This window comes from Sinocyclocheilus grahami, unplaced genomic scaffold, assembly GCF_001515645.1.
Source record: "Sinocyclocheilus grahami isolate Dianchi unplaced genomic scaffold, SAMN03320097.WGS_v1.1 scaffold2671.1, whole genome shotgun sequence".
In the NCBI taxonomy this organism is placed as follows: Eukaryota; Metazoa; Chordata; class Actinopteri; order Cypriniformes; family Cyprinidae; genus Sinocyclocheilus; species Sinocyclocheilus grahami.
The window spans coordinates 44,714-57,652 of NW_015507849.1; the positions used below are offsets into that span (position 1 = coordinate 44,714).

General features: G+C 42.4%; 1 long non-coding RNA gene across 1 annotated transcript in view; it reads left to right on the forward strand.

The window, feature by feature from the left end:
• The first annotated feature begins 9,049 nt into the window (after positions 1-9,049).
• Positions 9,050-12,939, forward strand: part of LOC107575486 (uncharacterized) — a 17,247-nt gene continuing 13,357 nt past the window's right edge. The window contains exons 1-2 of the long non-coding RNA XR_001607882.1: positions 9,050-9,121; positions 12,864-12,869. This is a non-coding gene — a long non-coding RNA (uncharacterized lncRNA). The remainder of the gene's footprint in view (positions 9,122-12,863; positions 12,870-12,939) is intronic.

Sequence of the window (12,939 nt, forward strand, 5' to 3'; positions counted from 1 at the left end):
GAGAGTTTCAGACTGACCTAGTGATGATGGCAGGAGGGCAGCAGGTGGTTGTTAGGCTGCTTCTGGGGTGTAGACCGGTTTTAAGGGGTGCTCCTCCCTTGGAGGGGACTGATGCTGTGTTGCGTCAGGCAAGGAGTCAGAAGTTTGTCCTTCCCAGTACTCCTCAGTTGAGTTTTGTTCAATGAGCTCTTTTGCTAGTGTCAGCAGCTCCTGTAACTCAGAAGTATGCATGTCCAGATGCCTACAACACTGTAGAACATCACTGAATTAAATTGTGACCCTGTCTGTGAAATCCAGGCTAAAGTCTCAAAATCTAATTATGAGATAACAAGCATCAAAGTTTGATTTCAACCATTAATATCACTATGATTTCAATCTTTGACATGGCCTTACTCAGCCAATATTAAAGATATAAAGGTTACATTTTCACAGAATGTTCTACTTATTTTTTGTGATTTACTGTTTTCTCCATAAAATCATCCTTCATAAAGAAAGTGACTTTAGCTGGGTTTTCACAGGCAGGGTCACAGTTAGCCTATACACTTTTGTAGTAAATTAGCTTTAAGTGAGATGAATATAATTAATCATAACAGGTTATTATCAATTATATTCATCTTCAGGAATTAACTATAGCATTAATAGTACAATAAAATTATTGGTTCGTCCACAAGATGAACAGTTTTAATCGTCTATTGACTCTAAGGAAAATTATTTCTCTGGCCATGAAAAGTAATTTTCTTACTGATACATTGCTCATAGAGCATGTAACAAGACCGGAACGTAAAGTGACCTCGTTCTGTGAGCAGCAAACACAGACAACCAAGCGTGAATACATATGGATGTTTATTTAACCACACTACAGAAGAACATGCAACATCTAACTAGAAACAAACATACATTAAACATAGATGCTGTAAGGAATTTAACTCATTAACTCAAATTAATCATTATTATTATTTCTAGCTCAGGTTTTGAGAGGAATCAAGTCTGAAGATTCAAAGTCAACCTGATTAGAACTGATTTCAAATTTGATAGTTTACACTTTATCAACGACTCGTCCAGCGAGACGTTAACGTCCGTGTATATTAACAATTTGAATATTTGTATTTTCCCTGGCCACGGGTTAATACATGCTTTTGATAAGTTATAAGCTACGAGCTAGGTAACGTGATCTAGGCAGAGTTTTAACTCTAAAAATTTACGACACAAGACAATACTTCTTTATAAATGAAACAAGAATTTATTGGCTACTCTAGATTTCATTAAACTAAGCTAAAACACACACATACATACACACACACATACAGTTCTGAAGAATGAGAGTTAACGGAGTTTGCATGATGTTCTCAAAGTCTAACACTCGTTTTCCACGAGTTCTTTAAATTAAACCTGAGAGAATCACAAAGCAGAGATTTGTCTTGCGTTTACTACTTTAAGATCAATTCAGCACCGATTTCAGCAGATAGGAGACTTTGTTCATTACTTGCGTTTTGCTGAAAAGCTTCCTGGTTGGCTGCTTGAGGGAATCCCAGAGCTTTCGGATTGGTTGCTGAGATGACGTCTGGATGACGTAGTTTTTAGGAATGCCCTCCAGAGGTTGGTTGGTTTGCTGGCGAGTTTAAGTTTGCAAGACTTTAGGCTTTTGAAGATCTCTGGCATTCACGAAGCTTCAACGGAGTGTTTGAGTTCTGGATGGCCCGATCTCGTGATGGTGCGCGTGTGACAAGTTGGAGTGCTATTAACATGGCGAAAAGAAGCGAGCGGCCCAGAGTGAAAGAGCCATCTGGTTTTAAGCCAGTCGAGTTAGTCCATCCCTGAAGCGATTGTTCCAATCAGAGATCAGTTGCAGGGCGGGGCCACGCCTCGTACGTTTCCCTTTTTTGTGCATAAATTACATGCTTTCCGGTATCACGTGGGATACATCCTTGCCAGATTTTGTTAATACTTCTATAAAGTTTCTTAATGCGAGTATTGTATGTACTTCCCACTTTTCATCCATACCACTGTTCTGCAATTATCACACGCTTTCATTCAACACTAAACTTAACATATCAATAGCTTTATCTGCTAAAAGGGGTTAAACACATTGATTAAAGTTGCAAGGTTACATTTTAACACCTCAAGCATATATAATGCATACAACATATTATTTGTGAATATAATTTATTTTTATACGCATAAATGATTGTGTTCAAACTCATCCAGTGAGTTTTGCGTGTTCCTTTGTCTCTCAAAGAGAAGCGCGCGTTTTCCTGGAATTTAGAGAAAGGGCAGCACAGAGAAAACCCTGAGGTCAAGGAGGTTGCAAAAAGGTCCTGGCCATAGACCTGCTATTCTATTCTATTTGGACGTGGAGATATAAAATTGTCTCTTTTGTTGACAGGATTATTAATTTATGTGTTAAATGGTCATAGGTATCACGCATCTGGTCCCTGAAAGCCCGTAAAACAAAGATAGTTTGTATCCTCCGGGTGAGTTAGGGTCTTAGCACTGCTTTTCTTTATAATTTATTTTTATACGCATAAATGATTGTGTTCAAACTCATCCAGTGAGTTTTGCGTGTTCCTTTGTCTCTCAAAGAGAAGCGCGCGTTTTCCTGGAATTTAGAGAAAGGGCAGCACAGAGAAAACCCTGAGGTCAAGGAGGTTGCAAAAAGGTCCTGGCCATAGACCTGCTATTCTATTCTATTTGGACGTGGAGATATAAAATTGTCTCTTTTGTTGACAGGATTATTAATTTATGTGTTAAATGGTCATAGGTATCACGCATCTGGTCCCTGAAAGCCCGTAAAACAAAGATAGTTTATTCCTCCGGGTGAGTTAGTGTCTTAGCACTGCTTTTCTTTGAGTCTCTTGAGAAGATAAGCCAAATGGGACAGGAACTTATTTGAGACAATTGGCGCCTGGGCTGACCATGGTTCAGTTTTACGACTCTCACATGGTTCATAGGAGACCTTAGCTTTTCTGGTGGAATGCGGAGATTCATGTTTGACTCCACAGTTTAAATGGTTTCTGTTTGAAGACATGGAAAGCATGGATAGAGAGCGCGAGAGAGAGAGTAGGATAAAGAATGGCAGTATTTACACACAAGCTAACCACAACCTTTTAAGAACCATCAGAGAATCAAATCACCTTAATTAAAAGGGGTCAAAGCCTAGAAGCTCATCTATAGTTAACAAGCGGTTACTTGCATTGGTTTTGTTGGTGCTGAGTAAAGTGTCCTGGTGCGTGTATAATGCGTTGATTCCCGATTAATTCTTTGAGGAGTGAAAGCGTTGTATTCCAGCTATGGGTTGGGTAGTCCGGAGTGAATCAACAAAGTTACTGTACTTAAAACTGCCAGAAGATCGGACTCCCCCCGGAAGAGGAGTCTCACGGTTTCCAAGGTGATATGCGTGTCTCCAGGGAATGGAGAGTGAAGAGAAGCCCAACCTTTTGGGTGTGGGAGAAGTTTTATCTGGTTTCCCTGTAACACCCATTTTGGTTAGATTGACCAAAAACAAGGCGCATAGTTTCAGCGGGAAAGTGTTTCTTTGTCCCACTTGACACCTCATTTGCATGTTTTATGACTGGTCTGAAGAATTGGTGTAGTTTTGCCCACAATATATTACAAATAGTACGATGCATTTCACGATCACATAGTGTACACCATTGTTTGAGGAATAACGAGTAGATCATTTTGATACCAAGAAAGAAACATCTAGAAGATATTAAACCAGTGATACATTCATACACCTGAATACAAGCATTTACAGCTTAACTACTACAAATAAGGAGTGGTAACTAGGCTAATATAATAGGGAAACATACAAACAACACAAGCATATACCGGATACATTTGTAACTGATTAATTATAATCTAAATAAAGAAAATGTCTTTAAGTGTGTGTGTTATGTGTATTGTGAGCATGGGGGTAGTTCGCTGCCCATCAGACAGGACATTGGAATGTGTTTGAAACCAGATGGGGCGATGAGGGTGTGATCTGTTTAACATCTCCTTGATAGTGTGTAGGGGGGGTCATTGGCAATTTAGCACCCATATATATGTAGAATGTGGGGCCATGTCTGTAATTTATATGCAAATGTCAAAAGGCTAAAAGGGTCTCTAAGCCATAAAGCCCAAACAATCATCAATGATCCTAAGCAGATGCTACAGATTTCCCCCCTTTTGGCTGATGAAGTTCTCCTGCAAACATCGTCAGACAACAGTTGTCATGATGGTCGGACAGCAGGTGGATCCTGAAGGCCGGATGACAGGTGGATCATGAAGAACGGATGGCAGGTGGTTTCTAATTTTCCTCAGCCTTTGGGTCCTCAGCTTGGGTGTTTATCTTGTTCAGGTTCAGCATTGTCTCTGCCTGGGTCCCTCTTTTCCAGTGGTTCCGTTTGAAGGTTCGAGGAAGTGCAGCCGTGCACTTGTTCATAGACCTTTGCACCCCGTTGACTCTGTTAAACAGGACAAAAGCAAGGCCGACTGTTAGGGTGTACCCGATTGCTGTGGCAAGGGAAAGTGCTGTGTCGGCAGAGGTCCAGGATCGAGTGACGGGAAAGGTGTTCTGGACAGGTATCCGGGACAGTGCTTGGAGGGCTGTGTCGATTGGGGTGATGTCAATCGTCTGGGACCTCCCTTTCTCAATGCTCAGTTCCAATTCAGGTTCCAGGGTGAGATTGTGGGCCATGTCTGTAATTTATATGCAAATGTCAAAAGGCTAAAAGGGTCTCTAAGCCATAAAGCCCAAACAATCATCAATGATCCTAAGCAGATGCTACAGATTTCCCCCCTTTTGGCTGATGAAGTTCTCCTGCAAACATCGTCAGACAACAGTTGTCATGATGGTCGGACAGCAGGTGGATCCTGAAGGCCGGATGACAGGTGGATCATGAAGAACGGATGGCAGGTGGTTTCTAATTTTCCTCAGCCTTTGGGTCCTCAGCTTGGGTGTTTATCTTGTTCAGGTTCAGCATTGTCTCTGCCTGGGTCCCTCTTTTCCAGTGGTTCCGTTTGAAGGTTCGAGGAAGTGCAGCCGTGCACTTGTTCATAGACCTTTGCACCCCGTTGACTCTGTTAAACAGGACAAAGGCAAGGCCGAGAGTTAGGGTGTACCCGATTGCTGTGGTGAGGCAAAGTGCCATGTCGGCAGAGGTCCAGGATCGGGCAACGGGAAAGTCAAGTCAAGTCAAGTCACCTTTATTTATATAGCGCTTTGTACGATATCTATATCAATAAGATCAATTCTATGCGATATAATCAAATCTAGCGTATGATTAAAACGATGAGTGGGCCCAGTGACGTTTTGCTTGACTCCAAAAGAGTTTATTAGGTGATTGTTTTTGTTGTAGAATACGATAGGGGATATATTCACACGTTATAGAAACGAAAATGATGGTGTATAAAATTGATTTTAAGATAAAAAATTAGACGACAAGAATTAACTTGATGGAGCTCAAACTCAAAACACACGGCAGCAACAAACAGGAAGTTTGTCTGGACAGGCAGCCGAGACAGTGCTTGGAGGGCTGTGTTGATTGGGGTGATGTCAATCATCTGGGAACCCCCTTTCTCAATGCTCAGTTCCAATTCAGGTTCCAGGGTGAGATTGTGATCCTTGAAGAAGGCTGGAATTTCTACCTCTGATTGGTACTCTTCACTCGGTAGATGGTACAGGGCCAGGTCCCCGAGGTAGAGGATGGCGCCCTTGGGTACTTGAATCCACATACTTGGGCAAGCTGACATGGGTGGCAGTGTCATGCTGGTCATAAGTCAGTGTGGCGCTATGGATGGGAGTGTTGACAAGCCACTGATTTCCTACAATCTCTGCTCATGTTTCTGTGACCTGGGTGCGAGGCTTGGTTTCTTGATGACTTTATTGGGCTTCCAAGGCAGGTAACAGTCCATGTTCAGACTCTGAGCCTGTACACTCTTTAATCAGTGTCTCATGTAGTAGCTGGTAGTTTGACTTTATGAGAGCAGGTTGTCTGCCTAGGAGGCTTCGCACCTCAGGACTGGATGCGGGTCTGAGGAGGTATAACCTGCCTCTGTCAGTCGCATGAGCTTCCACTTCAAGGTGAAAATCTATGCTAGAGCTGGATATCTTGGCCTTCTGTAGAGTTCGGTTAAACTGGGTGATGTTTTAGCCAGTTTGTCAAGGTCTTTAAGAGTCATCTTATGTGCAGTTTCAGGTTCTGCATGGATGGACTTTCTTCTTTTGTTAGAAGAGAAGAGTTCTGTGGTGAAGGCTGGCGATGCTTTGGTTTTTCATTCACTTCTTCCATTGTGTAGCTATTCTTGGATGGGGGACTCCGTTCTGCTCAGCGGTGGTGATGCTGATGAGGGCTCCGCCGTACTTGGCTCTAATTTCTTTTCAGGTGGTCTTCCAGAGCATTTATTTTAGAGTCTTTGTTTTAAGGTCAGTTTTGGCTTTCTCTAGTAGCTGTTCTGCAGACTGGAGATGTTTTCTCAGGTCCTTCTGGGAAGCCTTTATTTCTTGTCGGTCAAGTTTAGCAACAGCAAGGGCTTCTTGGAGCTGTTCAACTTTTTCCTTTGTTTCCTGTTTCACTCCATCTGGTAACTTGAGTTTATTCTGGGTTTTCATTTCGAGCTTGTCTGTGCAGTGTGAGATGTGCACTAGCTCTCTCAGAAACTCAGTGGTCTAATGCTTGAAATCATCTTGGACGTTCACTACCAGCTTGTCTATGCGGCTTTGGGCATGTGTCAACTCCTTCTGAAGATGGGTGTTGTGCTTGTTGCTTAGTGTCAGCTGGGCTGTGAAGGCATAGCTTAGGGAACTGATGACCTTGGTTAGCTCCCCGTGGTTGTGATTCTGGCTTGAGTCGTGTGTCAGGAGTCTCTTCCGAATAGTGACTATTACTCAGAATAATAACAGTTCAATGGTCTTGTGGGTGAGGCTATTCGTAATGCCTCTTAGCCAGGTGTTCACATCTACTCCTTGGGCAGTGGGGTTTGCAGTCTTTGACATGCTGGCAGACTGGAAAGTGAGGACTGACACAGATCTGTATGGTGTTATAAGCCCACATGTGGTGGAACAGCTAGTGTCGTTTCAGTGATTGCAAACCAAAAGTGGAGTGGGTTGTAGTGGGGGTTTGCTGTTTGGAATTGACAGCAACCCGGCATGCTCTGACATATTCCGCCACGTCTTGCTGTATGACAGCCCAGTATGCCACTTGTTTTAGTGTCTCATAAGTGTTGCTGGTACTGTGGTGTCCAGCACATGCTGCGTTCTGGGCATACATTAACACGTTACATATATAAATCACATTTCTTATCAATATACATTTAATGGTTAACAATAAAGATTAAAAATAAGGAACAGATGTTCATTACAAATACATTGTTTAAGCGTGTCCTAGATAAATACGATGTCCCCATTTATTAACTAACAATCATGTATTTCATAGATGCACAAATAAAGATATAGGTGAAAACAGAATACAGTGACGTCAGCCCTGGTTTTAATAAGCAGTTATTAGTTAGTTTATGACACGGAACGCGGTGGTGAAACTCATCCATCTAGCAAGAACATAACGATACACAAAATAATCATATTGATTCAAACATATAACATTTATGAATTAATTAAATGTCAGTAATGAAAAATACTGCACAAATTATAGTGATCACGAAGAAGGTCCCTATTCTGTCCCAAACGCATACGGTAAAGTGAATATACAGTATACAACAGCCCATCAGTTATATTCAGGTCTGCCACCTGTTGGTGCAGTTGTGTAACTTAGAGAACAACTTTCGTTATGTCGGGATCACGAAAAAATAACTGATTACGTTGTTGTCAATGTCAATGTTGCCAATTTAGTGATTTTGTCAGTAGATTTAGTGACTTCCTCACCCCTTTTGAGACTTTTTTTCAAAAGCCTATAGCAACAAAATCTATTTCTTGGACAAATCTTATCTAGATTCCAAGACTCTCCCACTGATCTATATTTATATTTATATAGATCAGTGAACTCGCCATTATGACGTAATCTAGCAACATTTAGCAACTGTTTTAGCTACTTTCAATTGAAAGCAGTTGGCAACACTGGTCAGTGCTTTTTCCCCTCGTATTTTGATGGTTTAAGTGAAATGTGGGGTCATTAAAAAAAAAACCTCCACACATAACTTTTGGTCAAAGATGGAAACTCGAGTTCAAGTGCACTTAAAGTCACAAAAATAAAGACTTGTGACTTGACTTGGACTTGTGATCAGCTGACTCGAGACTTGACTTGGACTCATGACTCGTGAGACTCGTAAAAATGCAAGTCATTTTTATATGATATTCCATTCATATTCTCCCTTTCCCAGCCAACATGTATATGTGGGCCCCACATGGTTTATGCTGGGTCTACATGGGTACCAAGTGGGCATGGTCCCAAAATTGTCGACATGGTGTAAACATCCATTTGTTTTAAAATGCAAACTTAACATCTGTCTTATTTTTAATCCTAATTAGGAGACGAATAACTAGTTATGGTTAATTATTCATATTTCCCATGAGCTGAGTCGCTACAAAACACACCAAGCCATTATTATATACACACACGTGTCACTGGTTCAAAACTGTAATGTACCCACTCTAGAAAATCATGATTAATATCAGATTGCATTGTAAATAAACTAAACAGTCTAAAGGCATCTTTACACACCGAACGCGGCACAGAAACCAAAACTGAAGCGTAGGGATGTAATTATGCACCCCAAGACGGTTGAAAATCGATACAAATATGTGACAATTCAAATCGGTTTAGATGTTAAATGAATCGCGGTAGTTTATATGAATGAATCTCTGAGGGGAACTGACTGTCTTTAGAAAAGTTTAGATAATTTTTCTTTGCATCTTGCCTCTGTATAATGCAGTGTTCACAAGCACTTTACAGCGGTAACCAAGGAAACGCTGTATCACTGCTGTTCCATTAGCGCCACCTGCTGTCAGAGAGTGAATCTGCGTCTCATTCAACTCATCTGATGTTTTTGTCTCGTTCAAGTCAAGTCAAGTTGAGCTTTATTTTCATTCCGCTACATGTGGGGACATACAGTGGAACGAAATGTCGTGCCTCACGGGACCACGGTGCTACATAAATACAGACATACAACAATGAAGTAAAACATTGTTATCCTATACACAACTAACCTACTGACAGATTTTGACTATAAATATACTATATAAATGTTTACCTATACATAAGCTAAAAAAATACAAACTATACAAATGCTTCACATAATACTGTACATGTGCAAAGAGAAACATCGTAAGTCAAGCAGCTGGCTGGGGAACAGTGCAAGATGATTTGTAGTGCATGAGCATGTAAACATTCACATATTACTGAGTCTTTTGTGGGATTATGTACACACAGCAGTGTGTGTAAAAAGTGTTAAGTGCGCATAGAGGAGTGTGTTACTACAGGTGGTTTGTACAGGCCCACTCACCTGTGTGTAGCACACTTCGAATTGCACAAAAAAAAAAGTTTGTTTGGGAGGTGGAGGAGGTGAGATGGTCCATGTTTCAGGAGGTAGGGGGTTTGTGTGGGATTTCAGAGGAGGGCGGGGTGATTTGAGTTCAGGGCTCTCACAGCCTGGGGGAAAAAGCTGTTGAGCAGTCTGGCGGAGTGGGCTGTCATGGTCCGGTACCGTCTTCCTGATGGTAGGAGCTGGAAGAGACTGGGAGGGATGGGTGGGGTCCTTCACGATACTGTTGGCTTTGCTGGAGCATCGTGTAAGGAAAATGTCCAGGATGGAGGGGAGAGGGGCACCGATGATCTTTGCAGCTGTGTTCACTGTCCGCTGGAGGGTCTTGCTGCGTGGGTTAATCCTAGATAGGGTCTTCCTTACGTCGGCTGGAGACAGACGGAGCGCCTGGTCATTGGGAGGTATGGGCAGTTTTTGTGCAGGTGTGTCAGTCTGCATTTCAAACAGTGTATAAAAGTGGTTGAGTGTATCCGGCAGGGATGTGTCATTATCGTAGGCCTGTGGCAGGGGCTTGTAGTAAGTGATGGTCTGAAGGGCTTGCCACAGGCTCTGTGTGTCTCTGCTGTCTGTGAATTGTTGATTTTTTTGAGCATATGACCGTTTTGCATTTTTGATGCCACAGGACAGATTGGCTCTTGCTGTTTTGAGGGCTGCTTTATCTCCTGATCTGAATGCTTCATCTCTGGTCTTTAGCAGCCCTCTGCTGTCATCCACGGCTTCTGGTTTGCACGTGTGGTGATGGTCTTGGTGACTGTCACATCATCAATGTACTTTTTGATATAAGCACTCACAGTTTCAGTGTACTCCTGCAGGTCTGTGTGGTTGTTGTAGGTGGCTGCCTCTTTAAAGGGGTCCTATTATACTTTTTCACTTTTTAAATTTTAGTCAGTGTGTAGAGTGTATGTTTGGGCATAAAAAAGATCTAGGAAGTTACAAATCCACTCCAAAGGGAGATATTTCGTTTTTTAAAAATCCCTTTTCAAGAACTACAACGAATGGCTCGTTTGGACTACAGCGTTTGTTTTCCGGGCTTTGTGATATCACAAAGCGGCTCATTAGAATATAATTACAAATAATTCCCGCCTACAGAAATTTGAATGGTTGGGGGGTGGGGAGGGGTGAGGTTGTGGTTAGAACGCTTGGCTGAGTGAGTGCATCAGACGAGACGATGAAGAAGAAGTGCTGCTGCAGAGTTAGTGCATCAGAGAAAACGAAGAAGAAGTGCTGCTGTGCTGTAGCGTAAAATTTTCGGCATGTCTAGAACAATTCTTACAAGTATAACATGACATAGCTGGGCGCCGCGGACAGACGCCGAACGGCACCGCCGGTGTGCCTTCACTCATAGAAAATAATGTATTTTAATTTTAAAGACGTGGTGCGACGCGACGCTGCGCTTCTCGTCCGGTGTGCGACCGCCTGAAACGCTGTTTTTTTCACCTCCGTGCTTCCGAAAGCGTCTTTGGGCTTCCGAAAGCGGATGATGTCAGGAAACAGTGGTTGCAGTTTATTTTTTAACTCTGTTCCTGAGCATTATAACCCCAATTTGCTATTGTGTGCTGCGCATTTTACTGACGACAGCTTCCACAACACGAGTGAGTACAGTGCCGGATTCGCCAAAAGCTTTTGTTGAAAGACGGAGCAAGGGGCGTGGCAGTGCTGCAACACCGTCTAAGCTGTTCGCCAATCACAACGCACTGGGACAGCTAACCAATCACAACACATTTTGTTTTTCGGAAGGCACACCTTCATCAAAGCCAGAACTAATCGAGCCGTTTGTGCCAGGCTGGGGAGAAAGGTATTTTAATAATGTAAATTATGTGAAAAATGATGCATTTTTCGAACCACCAAGCATGAGAGCATGTTCTAGTACACACCCAAAACAAAATCAAGACTTTGTAAAAGAGCATAATAGGACCCCTTTAAACATGTTCCAGTCTATGCACTGAAAGCAGTCCTGTAGTGTTGAGGTAGCATCATCTGGACAAATTGTGATGAGTTTTTGAACCGGTTTGGCGAGTTTCAGAAGTGGTCTGTATGCTGGAATTAGCATAACCGAGATGTGATCCGAGTACCCTAGGTAGGGGCTGGGGGAAACAGACTTGTACGCGTTCTATTCTGTTCTGTAAACAAAGTCCAGTGTGTTTTTTCCCCTTGTTGCAAAGTTCACATGTTGGTAGAACTTTGGCAAAACTGTCTTTAAGTTTGCGTGGTTGAAGTCACCGGCTATTATGAAAAAGCCATCAGGGTTATTTGTTTGTTGTTCGCTGATGGCGCTGTACAGCTCGCGAAGCACGTCCTTGGCGTTTGCACATGGGGGAATGTAAACTGCGACAATAACAATGGCCGTGAACACCCGCGGCAGATAGAACGGTCGACACTTCACAAACATAAACTCCACCAGCGATGAACAGTGTTTTATCACTACCACAGCATTGTTACACCACTCTTTGTTGATGTACACACACAAGCCACCCCCGCGAGTCTTACCAGACAGTGCTGTATCTCTGTCCGCTCGGTAGCAGGTTAACCCGTGCAGCTGATTAGCGGAGTCCAGGATGTTGTCGTTTAGCCATGTTTCAATGAAAACAAACACACAACAATCCCTTGTCTCATGCTGTGTAGACCGACTGAGTTGAATTAAGTCCAGTTTATTTTCCAGAGAGCGAACGTTTGAGAGCATGAGTGATGGAATCGCTGGTCTAGTGGGGTAAAACCTTAGCCTAGCTCGTGTGCCTTCACTCTTGCCGTGCTTCTGTCCCCTCTCACACCGCCGTAGTCGCTGTTTTGTGCAGGTAGCATCAGTAGGTGAGGCCGCGGAGTTCGGCTTCAGCAGCAGACAGAGGCCTCGTAGCTTCTCAGTAGTCACCGGCGAAAGCTGATGTTTGTACACACTGCCGATTTCCAGAAGGCTCTGTCGATCATAGATGTGTTTCCGAGTGTTCATCTGATGATTTTGTGATAAGGTGAGACTGTTCAAAGACGAGGAAACGAGACTAACAGACATAAAAACACTGGTTTTGGGACCCAGAGTAGCTGCTGCGTCCGACCACGCCACCATCTTGGATTTCTATGTTTTGTTTAGTATCTTGGATTCACATGTTTTATTTAGTATAGTTTCACAAAATTAAAGTCAGACCGTTCTGTTTTTGCTTCAGATTTCAAAATAATACAATATAATTTAGATTTAAAACTACTTTGTTTGGATTGTGATTAAAATGCAGTGGTTGCCTCTGATTTTAAATAGAACGAGCACAAACAAAGCCTTAGCTTGTTTATACGAAGAGACTTCGTTCATTTGTGTTATTTATTTGATTTGGGGTTTGTTTAAAAATTATTATTTGACATATTTCAATTAGACAAAGAAATGTGCAGCATTTTGTCATGAGAAAATCGTATCATGACATCAATATCCTGAATTGTATCACATCGTGAGTTGAGTGAATCTTTACATACCTTCTGAAG